Source organism: Rattus norvegicus, chromosome 1 (genome assembly GCF_021556685.1).
Source record: "Rattus norvegicus strain SHRSP/BbbUtx chromosome 1, alternate assembly SHRSP_T2T, whole genome shotgun sequence".
NCBI classification, from domain to species: domain Eukaryota; kingdom Metazoa; phylum Chordata; class Mammalia; order Rodentia; family Muridae; genus Rattus; species Rattus norvegicus.
Window position 1 is genome coordinate 122,276,344 of NC_141534.1, and position 24,132 is coordinate 122,300,475.

The 24,132-nt window shown below is 42.2% G+C and overlaps 10 non-coding genes across 10 annotated transcripts; all 10 read right to left on the reverse strand.

The window, feature by feature from the left end:
* Window positions 1–766: 766 nt before the first annotated feature.
* LOC148007570 (small nucleolar RNA SNORD116) lies at window positions 767–859 on the reverse strand. Its single transcript, XR_015655644.1, has one exon. It is a non-coding gene; the product is annotated as a small nucleolar RNA SNORD116 (small nucleolar RNA).
* Window positions 860–3,337: 2,478 nt separating this feature from the next.
* LOC148007571 (small nucleolar RNA SNORD116) lies at window positions 3,338–3,430 on the reverse strand. The gene has a single exon (XR_015657181.1). It is a non-coding gene; the product is annotated as a small nucleolar RNA SNORD116 (small nucleolar RNA).
* Window positions 3,431–5,906: 2,476 nt separating this feature from the next.
* Window positions 5,907–5,999, reverse strand: LOC148007572 (small nucleolar RNA SNORD116). The gene has a single exon (XR_015657185.1). It is a non-coding gene; the product is annotated as a small nucleolar RNA SNORD116 (small nucleolar RNA).
* Window positions 6,000–8,477: 2,478 nt separating this feature from the next.
* LOC148007573 (small nucleolar RNA SNORD116) lies at window positions 8,478–8,570 on the reverse strand. The gene has a single exon (XR_015655570.1). It is a non-coding gene; the product is annotated as a small nucleolar RNA SNORD116 (small nucleolar RNA).
* A 2,478-nt stretch (window positions 8,571–11,048) lies between these two features.
* On the reverse strand, window positions 11,049–11,141 carry LOC148007574 (small nucleolar RNA SNORD116). The gene has a single exon (XR_015657193.1). It is a non-coding gene; the product is annotated as a small nucleolar RNA SNORD116 (small nucleolar RNA).
* Window positions 11,142–13,616: 2,475 nt separating this feature from the next.
* On the reverse strand, window positions 13,617–13,709 carry LOC148007575 (small nucleolar RNA SNORD116). Its single transcript, XR_015657198.1, has one exon. It is a non-coding gene; the product is annotated as a small nucleolar RNA SNORD116 (small nucleolar RNA).
* A 2,478-nt stretch (window positions 13,710–16,187) lies between these two features.
* Window positions 16,188–16,280, reverse strand: LOC148007576 (small nucleolar RNA SNORD116). The gene has a single exon (XR_015655479.1). It is a non-coding gene; the product is annotated as a small nucleolar RNA SNORD116 (small nucleolar RNA).
* Window positions 16,281–18,758: 2,478 nt separating this feature from the next.
* Window positions 18,759–18,851, reverse strand: LOC148007577 (small nucleolar RNA SNORD116). Its single transcript, XR_015655480.1, has one exon. It is a non-coding gene; the product is annotated as a small nucleolar RNA SNORD116 (small nucleolar RNA).
* Window positions 18,852–21,329: 2,478 nt separating this feature from the next.
* On the reverse strand, window positions 21,330–21,422 carry LOC148007578 (small nucleolar RNA SNORD116). The gene has a single exon (XR_015655481.1). It is a non-coding gene; the product is annotated as a small nucleolar RNA SNORD116 (small nucleolar RNA).
* A 2,478-nt stretch (window positions 21,423–23,900) lies between these two features.
* On the reverse strand, window positions 23,901–23,993 carry LOC148007579 (small nucleolar RNA SNORD116). Its single transcript, XR_015655482.1, has one exon. It is a non-coding gene; the product is annotated as a small nucleolar RNA SNORD116 (small nucleolar RNA).
* Window positions 23,994–24,132: the final 139 nt, after the last annotated feature.

The following is a 24,132-nucleotide window of genomic DNA, read 5'->3' on the forward strand; positions in this document are numbered from 1 at the left end:
TAGATCCTAGAAGAGGAGGAGATGTTTGTCCAGACCATTTTGGTACAGTCAATCCATAAGAACTGCTGGCAAACTACCCGGATAGACTGACAAAAATTGTCCCAACAATAAACATAGAAACTAGGATTAAAATTTGTGTTCTCCATACATCCATGAAGGTGGTATGAATCCTGGGACATTTGAAAGCATGCACTTCTAGAATACACCGACAAGAAGGCTACATGCCAACCTTTTAAATTCCAAGGCTCTCTTTCCAACCTAATTGCCATGGCCACAATCAGTCTTTCAAGAAAACAGAGCTTTGTTTTCACACAGGAAGAGTCCACATTCCCATAGTTCCTGAGAATTGCTACTGCCTCATTCCACATGTCGCCTGTAACCTTCCCGTTATGTATCTCTGTTTTATGAAACAGAAGGGTTATCATTCATGCGAAGGCTTCAGACACGGACAGAAACACATTTCCTGACATTCCAGTGTACATTGTTGAACTATGCTGCCCCCGCTAAACTTACATTTGCCTCACAACCTACTATACATTATTGCTGATGGAGTTGGTAGGGCTAACTTCCAAGATACTGACAATGATCTCCTCAACCGGAAAGCATGTTATCATTAGAGCAAAAGGTGAAGCCTTGATTTAGGCCATGATTTCTGGTGATTTAGGCAAGCAAAGAACATTCTGAAGGCTCTCTCACTGGATCCAAGTCTCGCAAGGTGAATGGAGGCCATGTGAGTCCCTCAGTGACATTTGTGATCCCAGGTGCTTGACCTCAGTCACGATGACAGTGGCGGTATTGAGTTTTCACTCATTTTGTTCAGCTTTCCAAGGAATGTTTTATTGGAAATCATCATTGATCCAAGCACGCTGGTGTACCCCCTGCCATGACACTTAGTATACTCAAAATAGATCAGGTTTGGTGAGCAAACAGAATTCAAGACATTCACATCCTTTACCATGAACCAATGGGCCTATTCTCCAATCACAGGAGTAGCCACAGGCAGTGAGCCTGAACCAGGTCCCAAAGGATCATGATTCAAGGTTGGGAACTCCTGCGAGCTCCATCAACACCTGAGCACTTTGAGTTCCTTTGGAAAGTCAAGTGTTTCTTACCTTTCACTTCACGTATTCTCAGGCAAGAGAGCTTCAAGTGATGACATCAGGGCAGGCGATGTTAGGCTTCTTCCAACTTCATCTGATGTTCCATACTCAGTTCCTCTCCAAGCCGTGCTTGTCCGGTATGAGACAGGGACTCTGTCCCTGAAAGTAAAGCAAATAGCACATTCCCCCACTTTATTGGATTCCTTGCAAATCATGGAGACTGTGATGCATTGTTGTTAGTTCTTAATTTATCGAACACTTGGGCTCTCTCAGCACTCCTTCCGTCCTCTAGAAATTTGCCTTCACAATCCATATCAGAGATATTTTTCCTCCACGGAACTGTTTGGGGACATAATTTTCCCAATTCTATCACCGAATTCCTGGAGGTTACCATGCAACAAAGTTCTTAAGATGGGACGAAGCCAATATCTGATCCCAAAAACTACAGTAGTATGTACATCACTTGAGAACCATCCAAAGAAATTGGCACGAGGTACACAACAGAATGAGACCAACAACATGGCTTAATGGAAGATGTCTACAAAAATAAGTAAATCTCAGTTCAGCCGGATATGACAGAGATAATCAGGCCTTACTCTTCCCATGGAAACCACCAGAATCTTAATAGCTTTGGCCACAATCGGAGCACCCTCCATGATCATAACATACTACACCTATTATTCCTACTCTGCCTTCGATGAGAACCGATTCAAATATCATAAAAGATTCTCATCCACATTAGATGAATGGACTTCTTATGTACTCTTTCTCTCTCTCGCTTCTTCACTTTCTCTCTGAAATTGACTTGCAGTGACTCTCCTAGCTTCTCAGTTTCTCACTCACATTCTCTCTATTTGGTTTCCTTATTTCTGTCAATCAAGATATCTGCTTTAATATCACAGTGTCCTCTTTTCCACTTCACCCCCCCTCTCCCACCCCTCTCTCTTTCTGTCTCTCACTGTCTTCCTCTGTCTCACACATGCTTAGCCTCTTCAACAATTGTTCTTTCTCTCTGTCTCTGTCCATGCTCATATATCTCCTATTCAGGTTTTGACTGGTACTAAATTCCTGTGAGTGCTATTGCTGTGGTATCTGACATTGATCACCACAGAGAAAGTGTCTGTTCAAACCCTCTAGGGTCACCAAACACAAGCATAACCTGTAGTCACTGAGATATATGTTATTATCAACAGCATGATCCTAAGCATAAAGCTCACTTTCATAATCAAATGGAAACACAATTTCTTGTTGATATTTGCTTGGAGAAAAGAACAATGTCTAAGATAACAGGACTACCATCAGCCCCAAAACACATAGCCAGAATGCCAAGTTAACCTTCAGCAAGGCCACATCAAGACCATAAGGAAAGATAATCCCGCAGACACTCCATGCCTATCTTCTACGGCCATACCAAAATATAAAATTCCTAGAAGGAGTGTGTGTAAGAAACAAACTTGCATGCTCACATTCTTAGATCCTAGAAGAGGAGGAGATGTTTGTCCAGACCATTTTGGTACAGTCAATCCATAAGAACTGCTGGCAAACTACCCGGATAGACTGACAAAAATTGTCCCAACAATAAACATAGAAACTAGGATTAAAATTTGTGTTCTCCATACATCCATGAAGGTGGTATGAATCCTGGGACATTTGAAAGCATGCACTTCTAGAATCCTCCGACAAGAAGGCTACATGCCAACCTTTTAAATTCCAAGGCTCTCTTTCCAACCTAATTGCCATGGCCACAATCAGTCTTTCAAGAAAACAGAGCTTTGTTTTCACACAGGAAGAGTCCACATTCCCATAGTTCCTGAGAATTGCTACTGCCTCATTCCACATGTCGCCTGTAACCTTCCCGTTATGTATCTCTGTTTTATGAAACAGAAGGGTTATCATTCATGCGAAGGCTTCAGACACGGACAGAAACACATTTCCTGACATTCCAGTGTACATTGTTGAACTATGCTGCCCCCGCTAAACTTACATTTGCCTCACAACCTACTATACATTATTGCTGATGGAGTTGGTAGGGCTAACTTCCAAGATACTGACAATGATCTCCTCAACCGGAAAGCATGTTATCATTAGAGCAAAAGGTGAAGCCTTGATTTAGGCCATGATTTCTGGTGATTTAGGCAAGCAAAGAACATTCTGAAGGCTCTCTCACTGGATCCAAGTCTCGCAAGGTGAATGGAGGCCATGTGAGTCCCTCAGTGACATTTGTGATCCCAGGTGCTGGACCTCAGTCACGATGACAGTGGCGGTATTGAGTTTTCACTCATTTTGTTCAGCTTTCCAAGGAATGTTTTATTGGAAATCATCATCGATCCAAGCACACTGGTGTACCCAAGGCCATGACACTTAGTATACTCAAAATAGATCAGGTTTGGTGAGCGAACAGAATTCAAGACATTCACATCCTTTACCACGAACCAATGGGCCTATTCTCCAATCACAGGAGTAGCCACAGGCAGTGAGCCTGAACCAGGTCCCAAAGGATCATGATTCAAGGTTGGGAACTCCTGCGAGCTCCATCAACACCTGAGCACTTTGAGTTCCTTTGGAAAGTCAAGTGTTTCTTACCTTTCACTCAGGTATCCTCAGGCAAGAGAGCTTCAACTGAGGACTTCAGGGCAGGCGATGTTAGGGTTCTTCCAAATTCATCTGATGTTCCATACTCAGTTCCTCTCCAAGCCGTGCTTGTCCGGTATGAGACAGGGACTCTGTCCCTGAAAGTAAAGCAAATAGCACATTCCCCCACTTTATTGGATTCCTTGCAAATCATGGAGACTGTGATGCATTGTTGTTAGTTCTTAATTTATCGAACACTTGGGCTCTCTCAGCACTCCTTCCGTCCTCTAGAAATTTGCCCTCACAATCCATATCAGAGATATTTTTCCTCCAAGGAACTGTTTGCGGACATAATTTTCCCAATTATATCACCGAATTCCTGGAGGTTACCATGCAACAAAGTTCTTAAGATGGGACGAAGTCAATATCTGATAACGAAAACTACAGTAGTATATACATCACTTGAGAACCATCCAAAGAAATTGGCACGAGGTACACAAAAGAATGAGACCAACAACATGGCTTAATGGAAGTTGTCTACAAAGATAAGTAAATCTCAGTTCAGCCGGATATGACAGAGAAAATCAGGCCTTACTCTTCCCATGGAAACCACCAGAATCTTAATAGCTTTGCTCACAATCGGAGAACCCTCCATAATCATAACATACTACACCTATTATTCCTACTCTGCCTTCGATGAGAACCGATTCAAATATCATATAAGATTCTCATCCACATTAGATGAATGGACTTCTTATGTACTCTTTCTCTCTCTCGCTTCTTCACTTTCTCTCTGAAATTGACTTGCAGTGACTCTCCTAGCTTCTCAGTTTCAAACTCACATTCTCTCTATTTGGTTTCCTTATTTCTCTCAATCAAGATATCTGCTTTAATATCACAGTGTCCTCTTTTCCACTTCACCCCCCCTCTCCCACCCCTCTCTCTTTCTGTCTCTCACCGTCTTCCTCTGTCTCACACATGCTTAGCCTCTTCAACAATTGTTCTTTCTCTCTGTCTCTGACCATGCTCATATATCTCCTATTCAGGTTTTGACTGGTACTAAATTCCTGTGAGTGCTATTGCTGCGGTATCTGACATTGATCACCACAGAGAAAGTGTCTGTTCAAACCCTCTCAGGTCACCAAACACAAGCATAACCTGTAGTCCCTGAGATATATGTTATTATCAACAGCATGATCCTAAGCATACAGCTCACTTTCATAATCAAATGGAAACACAATTTCTTGTTGATATTTGCTTGGAGAAAAAAACAATGTCTAAGATATCAGGACTACCATCAGCCCCAAAACACATAGCCAGAATGCCAAGTTAACCTTCAGCAAGGCCTCATCAAGACCATAAGGAAAGATAATCCTGCAGACACTCCATGCCTATCTTCTACGGCCATACCAAAATATAAAATTCCTAGAAGGAGTGTGTGTAAGAAACAAACTTGCATGCTCACATTCTTAGATCCTAGAAGAGGAGGAGATGTATGTCCAGACCATTTTGGTACAGTCAATCCATAAGAACTAGTGGCAAACTACCCGGATAGACTGACAAAAAATGTCCCAACAATAAACATAGAAACTAGGATTAAAATGGGTGTTCTCCATACATCCATGAAGGTGGTATGAATCCTGTGACATTTGAAAGCATGCACTTCTAGAATCCTCCGACAAGAAGGCTACATGCCAACCTTTTAAATTCCAAGGCTCTCTTTCCAACCTAATTGCCATGGCCACAATCAGTCTTTCAAGAAAACAGAGCTTTGTTTTCACACAGGAAGAGTCCAATTCCCATAGTTCCTGAGAACTGCTACTGCCTCATTCCACATGTCGCCTGTAACCTTCCCGTTATGTATCTCTGTTTTATGAAACAGAAGGGTTATCATTCATGTGAAGGATTCAGACAAGGACAGAAACACATTTCCTGACATTCCAGTGTACATTGTTGAACTATGCTGCCCCCGCTAAACTTACATTTGCCTCACAACCTACTATACATTATTGCTGATGGAGTTGGTAGGGCTAACTTCCAAGATACTGACAATGATCTCCTCAACCGGAAAGCATGTTATCATTAGAGCAAAAGGTGAAGCCTTGATTTAGGCCATGATTTCTGGTGATTTAGGCAAGCAAAGAACATTCTGAAGGCTCTCTCACTGGATCCAAGTCTCGCAAGGTGAATGGAGGCCATGTGAGTCCCTCAGTGACATTTGTGATCCCAGGTGCTGGACCTCAGTCACGATGACAGTGGCGGTATTGAGTTTTCACTCATTTTGTTCAGCTTTCCAAGGAATGTTTTATTGGAAATCATCATCGATCCAAGCACGCTGGTGTACCCCCTGCCATGACACTTAGTATACTCAAAATAGATCAGGTTTGGTGAGCGAACAGAATTCAAGACATTCACATCCTTTACCACGAACCAATGGGCCTATTCTCCAATCACAGGAGTAGCCACAGGCAGTGAGCCTGAACCAGGTCCCAAAGGATCATGATTCAAGGTTGGGAACTCCTGCGAGCTCCATCAACACCTGAGTACTTTGAGTTCCTTTGGAAAGTCAAGTGTTTCTTACCTTTCACTTCAGGTATCCTCAGGCAAGAGAGCTTCAACTGAGGACTTCAGGGCAGGCGATGTTAGGCTTCTTCCAACTTCATCTGATGTTCCATACTCAGTTCCTCTCCAAGCCGTGCTTGTCCGGTATGAGACAGGGACTCTGTCCCTGAAAGTAAAGCAAATAGCACATTCCCCCACTTTATTGGATTCCTTGCAAATCATGGAGACTGTGATGCATTGTTGTTAGTTCTTAATTTATCGAACACTTGGGCTCTCTCAGCACTCCTTCCGTCCTCTAGAAATTTGCCCTCACAATCCATATCAGAGATATTTTTCCTCCAAGGAACTGTTTGGGGACATAATTTTCCCAATTCTATCACCGAATTCCTGGAGGTTACCATGCAACAAAGTTCTTAAGATGGGACGAAGTCAATATCTGATAACGAAAACTACAGTAGTATATACATCACTTGAGAACCATCCAAAGAAATTGGCACGAGGTACACAAAAGAATGAGACCAACAACATGGCTTAATGGAAGTTGTCTACAAAAATAAGTAAATCTCAGTTCAGCCGGATATGACAGAGAAAATCAGGCCTTACTCTTCCCATGGAAACCACCAGAATCTTAATAGCTTTGGCCACAATCGGAGCACCCTCCATAATCATAACATACTACACCTATTATTCCTACTCTGCCTTCGATGAGAACCGATTCAAATATCATATAAGATTCTCATCCACATTAGATGAATGGACTTCTTATGTACTCTTTCTCTCTCTCGCTTCTTCACTTTCTCTCTGAAATTGACTTGCAGTGACTCTCCTAGCTTCTCAGTTTCTCACTCACATTCTCTCTATTTGGTTTCCTTATTTCTGTGAATCAAGATATCTGCTTTAATATCACAGTGTCCTCTTTTCCACTTCACCCCCCCTCTCCCACCCCTCTCTCTTTCTGTCTCTCACCGTCTTCCTCTGTCTCACACATGCTTAGCCTCTTCAACAATTGTTCTTTCTCTCTGTCTCTGACCATGCTCATATATCTCCTATTCAGATTTTGACTGGTACTAAATTCCTGTGAGTGCTATTGCTGCGGTATCTGACATTGATCACCACAGAGAAAGTGTCTGTTCAAACCCTCTCAGGTCACCAAACACAAGCATAACCTGTAGTCCCTGAGATATATGTTATTATCAACAGCATGATCCTAAGCATACAGCTCACTTTCATAATCAAATGGAAACACAATTTCTTGTTGATATTTGCTTGGAGAAAAGAACAATGTCTAAGATATCAGGACTACCATCAGCCCCAAAACATATAGCCAGAATGCCAAGTTAACCTTCAGCAAGGCCTCATCAAGACCATAAGGAAAGATAATCCTGCAGACACTCCATGCCTATCTTCTACGGCCATACCAAAATATAAAATTCCTAGAAGGAGTGTGTGTAAGAAACAAACTTGCATGCTCACATTCTTAGATCCTAGAAGAGGAGGAGATGTATGTCCAGACCATTTTGGTACAGTCAATCCATAAGAACTAGTGGCAAACTACCCGGATAGACTGACAAAAAATGTCCCAACAATAAACATAGAAACTAGGATTAAAATGGGTGTTCTCCATACATCCATAAAGGTGGTATGAATCCTTGGACATTTGAAAGCATGCACGTCTAGAATCCTCCGACAAGAAGGCTACATGCCAACCTTTTAAATTCCAAGGCTCTCTTTCCAACCTAAATGCCATGGCCACAATCAGTCTTTCAAGAAAACAGAGCTTTGTTTTCACACAGGAAGAGTCCACATTCCCATAGTTCCTGAGAACTGCTACTGCCTCATTCCACATGTCGCCTGTAACCTTCCCGTTATGTATCTCTGTTTTATGAAACAGAAGGGTTATCATTCATGCGAAGGATTCAGACACGGACAGAAACACATTTCCTGACATTCCAGTGTACATTGTTGAACTATGCTGCCCCCGCTAAACTTATATTTTCCTCACAATCTACTATACATTATTGCTGATGGAGTTGGTAGGGCTAACTTCCAAGATACTGACAATGATCTCCTCAACCGGAAAGCATGTTATCATTAGAGCAAAAGGTGAAGCCTTGATTTAGGCCATGATTTCTGGTGATTTAGGCAAGCAAAGAACATTCTGAAGGCTCTCTCACTGGATCCAAGTCTCGCAAGGTGAATGGAGGCCATGTGAGTCCCTCAGTGACATTTGTGATCCCAGGTGCTGGACCTCAGTCACGATGACAGTGGCGGTATTGAGTTTTCACTCATTTTGTTCATCTTTCCAAGGAATGTTTTATTGGAAATCATCATCGATCCAAGCACTCTGGTGTACCCCCTGCCATGACACTTAGTATACTCAAAATAGATCAGGTTTGGTGAGCGAACAGAATTCAAGACATTCACATCCTTTACCACGAACCAATGGGCCTATTCTCCAATCACAGGAGTAGCCACAGGCAGTGAGCCTGAACCAGGTCCCAAAGGATCATGATTCAAGGTTGGGAACTCCTGCGAGCTCCATCAACACCTGAGCACTTTGAGTTCCTTTGGAAAGTCAAGTGTTTCTTACCTTTCACTTCAGGTATCCTCAGGCAAGAGAGCTTCAACTGAGGACTTCAGGGCAGGCGATGTTAGGCTTCTTCCAACTTCATCTGATGTTCCATACTCAGTTCCTCTCCAAACGGTGCTTGTCCGGTATGAGACAGGGACTCTGTCCCTGAAAGTAAAGCAAATAGCACATTCCCCCACTTTATTGGATTCCTTGCAAATCATGGAGACTGTGATGCATTGTTGTTAGTTCTTAATTTATCGAACACTTGGGCTCTCTCAGCACTCCTTCCGTCCTCTAGAAATTTGCCCTCACAATCCATATCAGAGATATTTTTCCTCCAAGGAACTGTTTGGGGACATAATTTTCCCAATTCTATCACCGAATTCCTGGAGGTTACCATGCAACAAAGTTCTTAAGATGGGACGAAGTCAATATCTGATAACGAAAACTACAGTAGTATATACATCACTTGAGAACCATCCAAAGAAATTGGCACGAGGTACACAAAAGAATGAGACCAACAACATGGCTTAATGGAAGTTGTCTACAAAAATAAGTAAATCTCAGTTCAGCCGGATATGACAGAGAAAATCAGGCCTAACTCTTCCCATGGAAACCACCAGAATCTTAATAGCTTTGGCCACAATCGGAGCACCCTCCATAATCATAACATACTACACCTATTATTCCTACTCTGCCTTCGATGAGAACCGATTCAAATATCATATAAGATTCTCATCCACATTAGATGAATGGACTTCTTATGTACTCTTTCTCTCTCTCGCTTCTTCACTTTCTCTCTGAAATTGACTTGCAGTGACTCTCCTAGCTTCTCAGTTTCTCACTCACATTCTCTCTATTTGGTTTCCTTATTTCTCTCAATCAAGATATCTGCTTTAATATCACAGTGTCCTCTTTTCCACTTCACCCCCCCTCTCCCACCCCTCTCTCTTTCTGTCTCTCACTGTCTTCCTCTGTCTCACACATGCTTAGCCTCTTCAACAATTGTTCTTTCTCTCTGTCTCTGACCATGCTCATATATCTCCTATTCAGATTTTGACTGGTACTAAATTCCTGTGAGTGCTATTGCTGCGGTATCTGACATTGATCACCACAGAAAAAGTGTCTGTTCAAACCCTCTCAGGTCACCAAACACAAGCATAACCTGTAGTCCCCGAGATATATGTTATTATCAACAGCATGATCCTAAGCATACAGCTCACTTTCATAATCAAATGGAAACACAATTTCTTGTTGATATTTGCTTGGAGAAAAGAACAATGTCTAAGATATCAGGACTACCATCAGCCCCAAAACACATAGCCAGAATGCCAAGTTAACCTTCAGCAAGGCCTCATCAAGACCATAAGGAAAGATAATCCTGCAGACACTCCATGCCTATCTTCTACGGCCATACCAAAATATAAAATTCCTAGAAGGAGTGTGTGTAAGAAACAAACTTGCATGCTCACATTCTTAGATCCTAGAAGAGGAGGAGTTGTATGTCCAGACCATTTTGGTACAGTCAATCCATAAGAACTAGTGGCAAACTACCCGGATAGACTGACAAAAAATGTCCCAACAATAAACATAGAAACTAGGATTAAAATGGGTGTTCTCCATACATCCATGAAGGTGGTATGAATCCTTGGACATTTGAAAGCATGCACTTCTAGAATCCTCCGACAAAAAGGCTACATGCCAACCTTTTAAATTCCAAGGCTCTCTTTCCAACCTAAATGCCATGGCCACAATCAGTCTTTCAAGAAAACAGAGCTTTCTTTTCACACAGGAAGAGTCCACATTCCCATAGTTCCTGAGAATTGCTACTGCCTCATTCCACATGTCGCCTGTAACCTTCCCGTTATGTATCTCTGTTTTATGAAACAGAAGGGTTATCATTCATGCGAAGGATTCAGACACGGACAGAAACACATTTCCTGACATTCCAGTGTACATTGTTGAACTATACTGCCCCCGCTAAACTTACATTTGCCTCACAACCTACTATACATTATTGCTGATGGAGTTGGTAGGGCTAACTTCCAAGATACTGACAATGATCTCCTCAACCGGAAAGCATGTTATCATTAGAGCAAAAGGTGAAGCCTTGATTTAGGCCATGATTTCTGGTGATTTAGGCAAGCAAAGAACATTCTGAAGGCTCTCTCACTGGATCCAAGTCTCGCAAGGTGAATGGAGGCCATGTGAGTCCCTCAGTGACATTTGTGATCCCAGGTGCTGGACCTCAGTCACGATGACAGTGGCGGTATTGAGTTTTCACTCATTTTGTTCAGCTTTCCAAGGAATGTTTTATTGGAAATCATCATCGATCCAAGCACGCTGGTGTACCCCCTGCCATGACACTTAGTATACTCAAAATAGATCAGGTTTGGTGAGCGAACAGAATTCAAGACATTCACATCCTTTACCACGAACCAATGGGCCTATTCTCCAATCACAGGAGTAGCCACAGGCAGTGAGCCTGAACCAGGTCCCAAAGGATCATGATTCAAGGTTGGGAACTCCTGCGAGCTCCATCAACACCTGAGTACTTTGAGTTCCTTTGGAAAGTCAAGTGTTTCTTACCTTTCACTTCAGGTATCCTCAGGCAAGAGAGCTTCAACTGAGGACTTCAGGGCAGGCGATGTTAGGCTTCTTCCAACTTCATCTGATGTTCCATACTCAGTTCCTCTCCAAGCCGTGCTTGTCCGGTATGAGACAGGGACTCTGTCCCTGAAAGTAAAGCAAATAGCACATTCCCCCACTTTATTGGATTCCTTGCAAATCATGGAGACTGTGATGCATTGTTGTTAGTTCTTAATTTATCGAACACTTGGGCTCTCTCAGCACTCCTTCCGTCCTCTAGAAATTTGCCCTCACAATCCATATCAGAGATATTTTTCCTCCAAGGAACTGTTTGGGGACATAATTTTCCCAATTCTATCACCGAATTCCTGGAGGTTACCATGCAACAAAGTTCTTAAGATGGGACGAAGTCAATATCTGATAACGAAAACTACAGTAGTATATACATCACTTGAGAACCATCCAAAGAAATTGGCACGAGGTACACAAAAGAATGAGACCAACAACATGGCTTAATGGAAGTTGTCTACAAAAATAAGTAAATCTCAGTTCAGCCGGATATGACAGAGAAAATCAGGCCTTACTCTTCCCATGGAAACCACCAGAATCTTAATAGCTTTGGCCACAATCGGAGCACCCTCCATAATCATAACATACTACACCTATTATTCCTACTCTGCCTTCGATGAGAACCGATTCAAATATCATATAAGATTCTCATCCACATTAGATGAATGGACTTCTTATGTACTCTTTCTCTCTCTCGCTTCTTCACTTTCTCTCTGAAATTGACTTGCAGTGACTCTCCTAGCTTCTCAGTTTCTCACTCACATTCTCTCTATTTGGTTTCCTTATTTCTCTCAATCAAGATATCTGCTTTAATATCACAGTGTCCTCTTTTCCACTTCACCCCCCCTTCCCCCCCTCTCTCTTTCTGTCTCTCACTGTCTTCCTCTGTCTCACACATGCTTAGCCTCTTCAACAATTGTTCTTTCTCTCTGTCTCTGACCATGCTCATATATCTCCTATTCAGATTTTGACTGGTACTAAATTCCTGTGAGTGCTATTGCTGCGGTATCTGACATTGATCACCACAGAGAAAGTGTCTGTTCAAACCCTCTCAGGTCACCAAACACAAGCATAACCTGTAGTCCCCGAGATATATGTTATTATCAACAGCATGATCCTAAGCATACAGCTCACTTTCATAATCAAATGGAAACACAATTTCTTGTTGATATTTGCTTGGAGAAAAGAACAATGTCTAAGATATCAGGACTACCTTCAGCCCCAAAACACATAGCCAGAATGCCAAGTTAACCTTCAGCAAGGCCTCATCAAGACCATAAGGAAAGATAATCCTGCAGACACTCCATGCCTATCTTCTACGGCCATACCAAAATATAAAATTCCTAGAAGGAGTGTGTGTAAGAAACAAACTTGCATGCTCACATTCTTAGATCCTAGAAGAGGAGGAGATGTATGTCCAGACCATTTTGGTACAGTCAATCCATAAGAACTAGTGGCAAACTACCCGGATAGACTGACAAAAAATGTCCCAACAATAAACATAGAAACTAGGATTAAAATGGGTGTTCTCCATACATCCATGAAGGTGGTATGAATCCTTGGACATTTGAAAGCATGCACTTCTAGAATCCTCCGACAAGAAGGCTACATGCCAACCTTTTAAATTCCAAGGCTCTCTTTCCAACCTAATTGCCATGGCCACAATCAGTCTTTCAAAAAACAGAGCTTTCTTTTCACACAGGAAGAGTCCATATTCCCATAGTTCCTGAGAATTGCTACTGCCTCATTCCACATGTTGCCTGTAAACTTCCCATTTTGTATCTCTGTTTTATGAAACAGAAGGGTTATCATTCATGCGAAGGATTCAGACACGGACAGAAACACATTTCCTGACATTCCAGTGTACATTGTTGAACTATGCTGCCCCCGCTAAACTTACATTTGCCTCACAACCTACTATACATTATTGCTGATGGAGTTGGTAGGGCTAACTTCCAAGATACTGACAATGATCTCCTCAACCGGAAAGCATGTTATCATTAGAGCAAAAGGTGAAGCCTTGATTTAGGCCATGATTTCTGGTGATTTATGCAAGCAAAGAACATTCTGAAGGCTCTCTCACTGGATCCAAGTCTCGCAAGGTGAATGGAGGCCATGTGAGTCCCTCAGTGACATTTGTGATCCCAGGTGCTGGACCTCAGTCACGATGACAGTGGCGGTATTGAGTTTTCACTCATTTTGTTCAGCTTTCCAAGGAATGTTTTATTGGAAATCATCATCGATCCAAGCACGCTGGTGTACCCCCTGCCATGACACTTAGTATACTCAAAATAGATCAGGTTTGGTGAGCGAACAGAATTCAAGACATTCACATCCTTTACCACGAACCAATGGGCCTATTCTCCAATCACAGGAGTAGCCACAGGCAGTGAGCCTGAACCAGGTCCCAAAGGATCATGATTCAAGGTTGGGAACTCCTGCGAGCTCCATCAACACCTGAGCACTTTGAGTTCCTTTGGAAAGTCAAGTGTTTCTTACCTTTCACTTCAGGTATCCTCAGGCAAGAGAGCTTCAACTGAGGACTTCAGGGCAGGCGATGTTAGGCTTCTTCCAACTTCATCTGATGTTCCATACTCAGTTCCTCTCCAAGCCGTGCTTGTCCGGTATGAGACAGGGACTCTGTCCCTGAAAGTAAAGCAAATAGCACATTCCCCCACTTTATTGGATTCCTTGCAAATCATGGAGACTGTGATGCATTGTTGTTAGTTCTTAATTTATCGAACACTTGGGCTCTCTCAGCACTCCTTCCGTCCTCTAGAAATTTGCCCTCACAATCCATATCAGAGATATTTTTCCTCCAAGAAACTGTTTGGGGACATAATTTTCCCAATTCTATCACCGAATTCCTGGAGGTTACCATGCAACAAAGTTCTTAAGATGGGACGAAGTCAATATCTGATAACGAAAACTACAGTAGTATATACATCACTTGAGAACCATCCAAAGAAATTGGCACGAGGTACACAAAAGAATGAGACCAACAACATGGCTTAATGGAAGTTGTCTACAAAAATAAGTAAATCTCAGTTCAGCCGGATATGACAGAGAAAATCAGGCCTTACTCTTCCCATGGAAACCACCAGAATCTTAATAGCTTTGGCCACAATCGTAGCACACTCCATAATCATAACATACTACACCTATTATTCCTACTCTGCCTTCGATGAGAACCGATTCAAATATCATATAAGATTCTCATCCACATTAGATGAATGGACTTCTTATGTACTCTTTCTCTCTCTCGCTTCTTCACTTTCTCTCTGAAATTGACTTGCAGTGACTCTCCTAGCTTCTCAGTTTCTCACTCACATTCTCTCTATTTGGTTTCCTTATTTCTCTCAATCAAGATATCTGCTTTAATATCACAGTGTCCTCTTTTCCACTTCACCCCCCCTCTCCCACCCCTCTCTCTTTCTGTCTCTCACTGTCTTCCTCTGTCTCACACATGCTTAGCCTCTTCAACAATTGTTCTTTCTCTCTGTCTCTGACCATGCTCATATATCTCCTATTCAGATTTTGACTGGTAATAAATTCCTGTGAGTGCTATTGCTGCGGTATCTGACATTGATCACCACAGAGAAAGTGTCTGTTCAAACCCTCTCAGGTCACCAAACACAAGCATAACCTGTAGTCCCTGAGATATATGTTATTATCAACAGCATGAACCTAAGCATACAGCTCACTTTCATAATCAAATGGAAACACAATTTCTTGTTGATATTTGCTTGGAGAAAAGAACAATGTCTAAGATATCAGGACTACCATCAGCCCCAAAACACATAGCCAGAATGCCAAGTTAACCTTCAGCAAGGCCTCATCAAGACCATAAGGAAAGATAATCCTGCAGACACTCCATGCCTATCTTCTACGGCCATACCAAAATATAAAATTCCTAGAAGGAGTGTGTGTAAGAAACAAACTTGCATGCTCACATTCTTAGATCCTAGAAGAGGAGGAGATGTATGTCCAGACCATTTTGGTACAGTCAATCCATAAGAACTAGTGGCAAACTACCCGGATAGACTGACAAAAAATGTCCCAACAATAAACATAGAAACTAGGATTAAAATGGGTGTTCTCCATACATCCATGAAGGTGGTATGAATCCTTGGACATTTGAAAGCATGCACTTCTAGAATCCTCCGACAAAAAGGCTACATGGCAACCTTTTAAATTCCAAGGCTCTCTTTCCAACCTAAATGCCATGGCCACAATCAGTCTTTCAAGAAAACAGAGCTTTGTTTTCACACAGGAAGAGTCCACATTCCCATAGTTCCTGAGAATTGCTACTGCCTCATTCCACATGTCGCCTGTAACCTTCCCGTTATGTATCTATGTTTTATGAAACAGAAGTGTTATCATTCATGCGAAGGATTCAGACACGGACAGAAACACATTTCCTGACATTCCAGTGTACATTGTTGAACTATGCTGCCCCCGCTAAACTTACATTTGCCTCACAACCTACTATACATTATTGCTGATGGAGTTGGTAGGGCTAACTTCCAAGATACTGACAATGATCTCCTCAACCGGAAAGCATGTTATCATTAGAGCAAAAGGTGAAGCCTTGATTTAGGCCATGATTTCTGGTGATTTAGGCAAGCAAAGAACATTCTGAAGGCTCTCTCACTGGATCCAAGTCTCGCAAGGTGAATGGAGGCCATGTGAGTCCCTCAGTGACATTTGTGATCCCAGGTGCTGGACCTCAGTCACGATGACAGTGGCGGTATTGAGTTTTCACTCATTTTGTTCAGCTTTCCAAGGAATGTTTTATTGGAAATCATCATCGATCCAAGCACGCTGGTGTACCCCCTGCCATGACACTTAGTATACTCAAAATAGATCAGGTTTGGTGAGCGAACAGAATTCAAGACATTCACATCCTTTACCACGAACCAATGGGCCTATTCTCCAATCACAGGAGTAGCCACAGGCAGTGAGCCTGAACCAGGTCCCAAAGGATCATGATTCAAGGTTGGGAACTCCTGCGAGCTCCATCAACACCTGAGCACTTTGAGTTCCTTTGGAAAGTCAAGTGTTTCTTACCTTTCACTTCAGGTATCCTCAGGCAAGAGAGCTTCAACTGAGTACTTCAGGGCAGGCGATGTTAGGCTTCTTCCAACTTCATCTGATGTTCCATACTCAGTTCCTCTCCAAACGGTGCTTGTCCGGTATGAGACAGGGACTCTGTCCCTGAAAGTAAAGCAAATAGCACATTCCCCCACTTTATTGGATTCCTTGCAAATCATGGAGACTGTGATGCATTGTTGTTAGTTCTTAATTTATCGAACACTTGGGCTCTCTCAGCACTCCTTCCGTCCTCTAGAAATTTGCCCTCACAATCCATATCAGAGATATTTTTCCTCCAAGGAACTGTTTGGGGACATAATTTTCCCAATTCTATCACCGAATTCCTGGAGGTTACCATGCAACAAAGTTCTTAAGATGGGACGAAGTCAATATCTGATAACGAAAACTACAGTAGTATACACATCACTTGAGAACCATCCAAAGAAATTGGCACGAGGTACACAAAAGAATGAGACCAACAGCATGGCTTAATGGAAGTTGTCTACAAAAATAAGTAAATCTCAGTTCAGCCGGATATGACAGAGAAAATCAGGCCTTACTCTTCCCATGGAAACCACCAGAATCTTAATAGCTTTGGCCACAATCAGAGCACCCTCCATAATCATAACATACTACACCTATTATTCCTACTCTGCCTTCGATGAGAACCGATTCAAATATCATATAAGATTCTCATCCACATTAGATGAATGGACTTCTTATGTACTCTTTCTCTCTCTCGCTTCTTCACTTTCTCTCTGAAATTGACTTGCAGTGACTCTCCTAGCTTCTCAGTTTCTCACTCACATTCTCTCTATTTGGTTTCCTTATTTCTCTCAATCAAGATATCTGCTTTAATATCACAGTGTCCTCTTTTCCACTTCACCCCCCCTCTCCCACCCCTCTCTCTTTCTGTCTCTCACTGTCTTCCTCTGTATCACACATGCTTAGCCTCTTCAACAATTGTTCTTTCTCTCTGTCTCTGACCATGCTCATATATCTCCTATTCAGATTTTGACTGGTACTAAATTCCTGTGAGTGCTATTGCTGCGGTATCTGACATTGATCACCACAGAGAAAGTGTCTGTTCAAACCCTCTCAGGTCACCAAACACAAGCATAACCTGTAGTCCCTGAGATATATGTTATTATCAACAGCATGAACCTAAGCATACAGCTCACTTTCATAATCAAATGGAAACACAATTTCTTGTTGATATTTGCTTGGAGAAAAGAACAATGTCTAAGATATCAGGACTACCATCAGCCCCAAAACACATAGCCAGAATGCCAAGTTAACCTTCAGCAAGGCCTCATCAAGACCATAAGGAAAGATAATCCTGCAGACACTCCATGCCTATCTTCTACGGCCATACCAAAATATAAAATTCCTAGAAGGAGTGTGTGTAAGAAACAAACTTGCATGCTCACATTCTTAGATCCTAGAAGAGGAGGAGATGTATGTCCAGACCATTTTGGTACAGTCAATCCATAAGAACTAGTGGCAAACTACCCGGATAGACTGACAAAAAATGTCCCAACAATAAACATAGAAACTAGGATTAAAATGGGTGTTCTCCATACATCCATGAAGGTGGTATGAATCCTTGGACATTTGAAAGCATGCACTTCTAGAATCCTCCGACAAAAAGGCTACATGGCAACCTTTTAAATTCCAAGGCTCTCTTTCCAACCTAAATGCCATGGCCACAATCAGTCTTTCAAGAAAACAGAGCTTTGTTTTCACACAGGAAGAGTCCACATTCCCATAGTTCCTGAGAATTGCTACTGCCTCATTCCACATGTCGCTTGTAACCTTCCCGTTATGTATCTATGTTTTATGAAACAGAAGTGTTATCATTCATGCGAAGGATTCAGACACGGACAGAAACACATTTCCTGACATTCCAGTGTACATTGTTGAACTATGCTGCCCCCGCTAAACTTACATTTGCCTCACAACCTACTATACATTATTGCTGATGGAGTTGGTAGGGCTAACTTCCAAGATACTGACAATGATCTCCTCAACCGGAAAGCATGTTATCATTAGAGCAAAAGGTGAAGCCTTGATTTAGGCCATGATTTCTGGTGATTTAGGCAAGCAAAGAACATTCTGAAGGCTCTCTCACTGGATCCAAGTCTCGCAAGGTGAATGGAGGCCATGTGAGTCCCTCAGTGACATTTGTGATCCCAGGTGCTGGACCTCAGTCACGATGACAGTGGCGGTATTGAGTTTTCACTCATTTTGTTCAGCTTTCCAAGGAATGTTTTATTGGAAATCATCATCGATCCAAGCACGCTGGTGTACCCCCTGCCATGACACTTAGTATACTCAAAATAGATCAGGTTTGGTGAGCGAACAGAATTCAAGACATTCACATCCTTTACCACGAACCAATGGGCCTATTCTCCAATCACAGGAGTAGCCACAGGCAGTGAGCCTGAACCAGGTCCCAAAGGATCATGATTCAAGGTTGGGAACTCCTGCGAGCTCCATCAACACCTGAGCACTTTGAGTTCCTTTGGAAAGTCAAGTGTTTCTTACCTTTCACTTCAGGTATCCTCAGGCAAGAGAGCTTCAACTGAGTACTTCAGGGCAGGCGATGTTAGGCTTCTTCCAACTTCATCTGATGTTCCATACTCAGTTCCTCTCCAAACGGTGCTTGTCCGGTATGAGACAGGGACTCTGTCCCTGAAAGTAAAGCAAATAGCACATTCCCCCACTTTATTGGATTCCTTGCAAATCATGGAGACTGTGATGCATTGTTGTTAGTTCTTAATTTATCGAACACTTGGGCTCTCTCAGCACTCCTTCCGTCCTCTAGAAATTTGCCCTCACAATCCATATCAGAGATATTTTTCCTCCAAGGAACTGTTTGGGGACATAATTTTCCCAATTCTATCACCGAATTCCTGGAGGTTACCATGCAACAAAGTTCTTAAGATGGGACGAAGTCAATATCTGATAACGAAAACTACAGTAGTATACACATCACTTGAGAACCATCCAAAGAAATTGGCACGAGGTACACAAAAGAATGAGACCAACAACATGGCTTAATGGAAGTTGTCTACAAAAATAAGTAAATCTCAGTTCAGCCGGATATGACAGAGAAAATCAGGCCTTACTCTTCCCATGGAAACCACCAGAATCTTAATAGCTTTGGCCACAATCAGAGCACCCTCCATAATCATAACATACTACACCTATTATTCCTACTCTGCCTTCGATGAGAACCGATTCAAATATCATATAAGATTCTCATCCACATTAGATGAATGGACTTCTTATGTACTCTTTCTCTCTCTCGCTTCTTCACTTTCTCTCTGAAATTGACTTGCAGTGACTCTCCTAGCTTCTCAGTTTCTCACTCACATTCTCTCTATTTGGTTTCCTTATTTCTCTCAATCAAGATATCTGCTTTAATATCACAGTGTCCTCTTTTCCACTTCACCCCCCCTCTCCCACCCCTCTCTCTTTCTGTCTCTCACTGTCTTCCTCTGTCTCACACATGCTTAGCCTCTTCAACAATTGTTCTTTCTCTCTGTCTCTGACCATGCTCATATACCTCCTATTCAGATTTTGACTGGTACTAAATTCCTGTGAGTGCTATTGCTGTGGTATCTGACATTGATCACCACAGAGAAAGTGTCTGTTCAAACCCTCTCAGGTCACCAAACACAAGCATAACCTGTAGTCCCCGAGATATATGTTATTATCAACAGCATGATCCTAAGCATACAGCTCACTTTCATAATCAAATGGAAACACAATTTCTTGTTGATATTTGCTTGGAGAAAAGAACAATGTCTAAGATATCAGGACTACCTTCAGCCCCAAAACACATAGCCAGAATGCCAAGTTAACCTTCAGCAAGGCCTCATCAAGACCATAAGGAAAGATAATCCTGCAGACACTCCATGCCTATCTTCTACGGCCATACCAAAATATAAAATTCCTAGAAGGAGTGTGTGTAAGAAACAAACTTGTATGCTCACATTCTTAGATCCTAGAAGAGGAGGAGATGTATGTCCAGACCATTTTGGTACAGTCAATCCATAAGAACTAGTGGCAAACTACCCGGATAGACTGACAAAAAATGTCCCAACAATAAACATAGAAACTAGGATTAAAATGGGTGTTCTCCATACATCCATGAAGGTGGTATGAATCCTTGGACATTTGAAAGCATGCACTTCTAGAATCCTCCGACAAGAAGGCTACATGCCAACCTTTTAAATTCCAAGGCTCTCTTTCCAACCTAATTGCCATGGCCACAATCAGTCTTTCAAGAAAACAGAGCTTTGTTTTCACACAGGAAGAGTCCACATTCCCATAGTTCCTGAGAATTGCTACTGCCTCATTCCACATGTCGCCTGTAACCTTCCCGTTATGTATCTCTGTTTTATGAAACAGTAGGGTTATCATTCATGCGAAGGCTTCAGACACGGACAGAAACACATTTCCTGACATTCCAGTGTACATTGTTGAACTATGCTGCCCCCGCTAAACTTACATTTGCCTCACAACCTACTATACATTATTGCTGATGGAGTTGGTAGGGCTACCTTCCAAGATACTGACAATGATCTCCTCAACCGGAAAGCATGTTATCATTAGAGCAAAAGGTGAAGCCTTGATTTAGGCCATGATTTCTGGTGATTTATGCAAGCAAAGAACATTCTGAAGGCTCTCTCACTGGATCCAAGTCTCGCAAGGTGAATGGAGGCCATGTGAGTCCCTCAGTGACATTTGTGATCCCAGGTGCTGGACCTCAGTCACGATGACAGTGGCGGTATTGAGTTTTCACTCATTTTGTTCAGCTTTCCAAGGAATGTTTTATTGGAAATCATCATCGATCCAAGCACGCTGGTGTACCCCCTGCCATGACACTTAGTATACTCAAAATAGATCAGATTTGGTGAGCGAACAGAATTCAAGACATTCACATCCTTTACCACGAACCAATGGGCCTATTCTCCAATCACAGGAGTAGCCACAGGCAGTGAGCCTGAACCAGATCCCAAAGGATCATGATTCAAGGTTGTGAACTCCTGCGAGCTCCATAAACACCTGAGCACTTTGAGTTCCTTTGGAAAGTCAAGTGTTTCTTACCTTTCACTTCAGGTATCCTCAGGCAAGAGAGCTTCAACTGAGGACTTCAGGGCAGGCGATGTTAGGCTTCTTCCAACTTCATCTGATGTTCCATACTCAGTTCCTCTCCAAGCCGTGCTTGTCCGGTATGAGACAGGGACTCTGTCCCTGAAAGTAAAGCAAATAGCACATTCCCCCACTTTATTGGATTCCTTGCAAATCATGGAGACTGTGATGCATTGTTGTTAGTTCTTAATTTATCGAACACTTGGGCTCTCTCAGCACTCCTTCCGTCCTCTAGAAATTTGCCCTCACAATCCATATCAGAGATATTTTTCCTCCAAGGAACTGTTTGGGGACATAATTTTCCCAATTCTATCACCGAATTCCTGGAGGTTACCATGCAACAAAGTTCTTAAGATGGGACGAAGTCAATATCTGATAACGAAAACTACAGTAGTATATACATCACTTGAGAACCATCCAAAGAAATTGGCACGAGGTACACAAAAGAATGAGACCAACAACATGGCTTAATGGAAGTTGTCTACAAAAATAAGTAAATCTCAGTTCAGCCGGATATGACAGAGAAAATCAGGCCTTACTCTTCTCATGGAAACCACCAGAATCTTAATAGCTTTGGCCACAATCGGAGCACACTCCATAATCATAACATACTACACCTATTATTCCTACTCTGCCTTCGATGAGAACCGATTCAAATATCATATAAGATTCTCATCCACATTAGATGAATGGACTTCTTATGTACTCTTTCTCTATCTCGCTTCTTCACTTTCTCTCTGAAATTGACTTGCAGTGACTCTCCTAGCTTCTCAGTTTCTCACTCACATTCTCTCTATTTGGTTTCCTTATTTCTCTCAATCAAGATATCTGCTTTAATATCACAGTGTCCTCTTTTCAACTTCACCCCCCCTCTCCCACCCCTCTCTCTTTCTGTCTCTCACTGTCTTCCTCTGTCTCACACATGCTTAGCCTCTTCAACAATTGTTCTTTCTCTCTGTCTCTGTCCAAGCTCATATATCTCCTATTCAGGTTTTGACTGGTACTAAATTCCTGTGAGTGCTATTGCTGCGGTATCTGACATTGATCACCACAGAGAAAGTGTCTGTTCAAACCCTCTAGGGTCACCAAACACAAGCATAACCTGTAGGCACTGAGATATATGTTATTATCAACAGCATGATCCTAAGCTTACAGCTCACTTTCATAATCAAATGGAAACACAATTTCTTGTTGATATTTGCTTGGAGAAAAGAACAATGTCTAAGATATCAGGACTACCATCAGCCCCAAAACACATAGCCAGAATGCCAAGTTAACCTTCAGCAAGGCCACATCAAGACCATAAGGAATGATAATCCCGCAGAGACTCCATGCCTATCTTCTACGGCCATACCAAAATATAAAATTCCTAGAAGGAGTGTGTGTAAGAAACAAACTTGCATGCTCACATTCTTAGATCCTAGAAGAGGAGGAGATGTATGTCCAGACCATTTTGGTACAGTCAATCCATAAGAACTAGTGGCAAACTACCCGGATAGACTGACAAAAAATGTCCCAACAATAAACATAGAAACTAGGATTAAAATTGGTGTTCTCCATACATCCATGAAGGTGGTATGAATCCTGGGACATTTGAAAGCATGCACTTCTAGAATACACCGACAAGAAGGCTACATGCCAACCTTTTAAATTCCAAGGCTCTCTTTCCAACCTAATTGCCATGGCCACAATCAGTCTTTCAAGAAAACAGAGCTTTGTTTTCACACAGGAAGAGTCCACATTCCCATAGTTCCTGAGAATTGCTACTGCCTCATTCCACATGTCGCCTGTAAACTTCCCGTTATGTATCTCTGTTTTATGAAACAGAAGGGTTATCATTCATGCGAAGGATTCAGACACGGACAGAAACACATTTCCTGACATTCCAGTGTACATTGTTGAACTATGCTGCCCCCGCTAAACTTACATTTGCCTCACAACCTACTATACATTATTGCTGATGGAGTTGGTAGGGCTAACTTCCAAGATACTGACAATGATCTCCTCAACCGGAAAGCATGTTATCATTAGAGCAAAAGGTGAAGCCTTGATTTAGGCCATGATTTCTGGTGATTTATGCAAGCAAAGAACATTCTGAAGGCTCTCTCACTGGATCCAAGTCTCGCAAGGTGAATGGAGGCCATGTGAGTCCCTCAGTGACATTTGTGATCCCAGGTGCTGGACCTCAGTCACGATGACAGTGGCGGTATTGAGTTTTCACTCATTTTGTTCAGCTTTCCAAGGAATGTTTTATTGGAAATCATCATCGATCCAAGCACGCTGGTGTACCCCCTGCCATGACACTTAGTATACTCAAAATAGATCAGGTTTGGTGAGCGAACAGAATTCAAGACATTCACATCCTTTACCACGAACCAATGGGCCTATTCTCCAATCACAGGAGTAGCCACA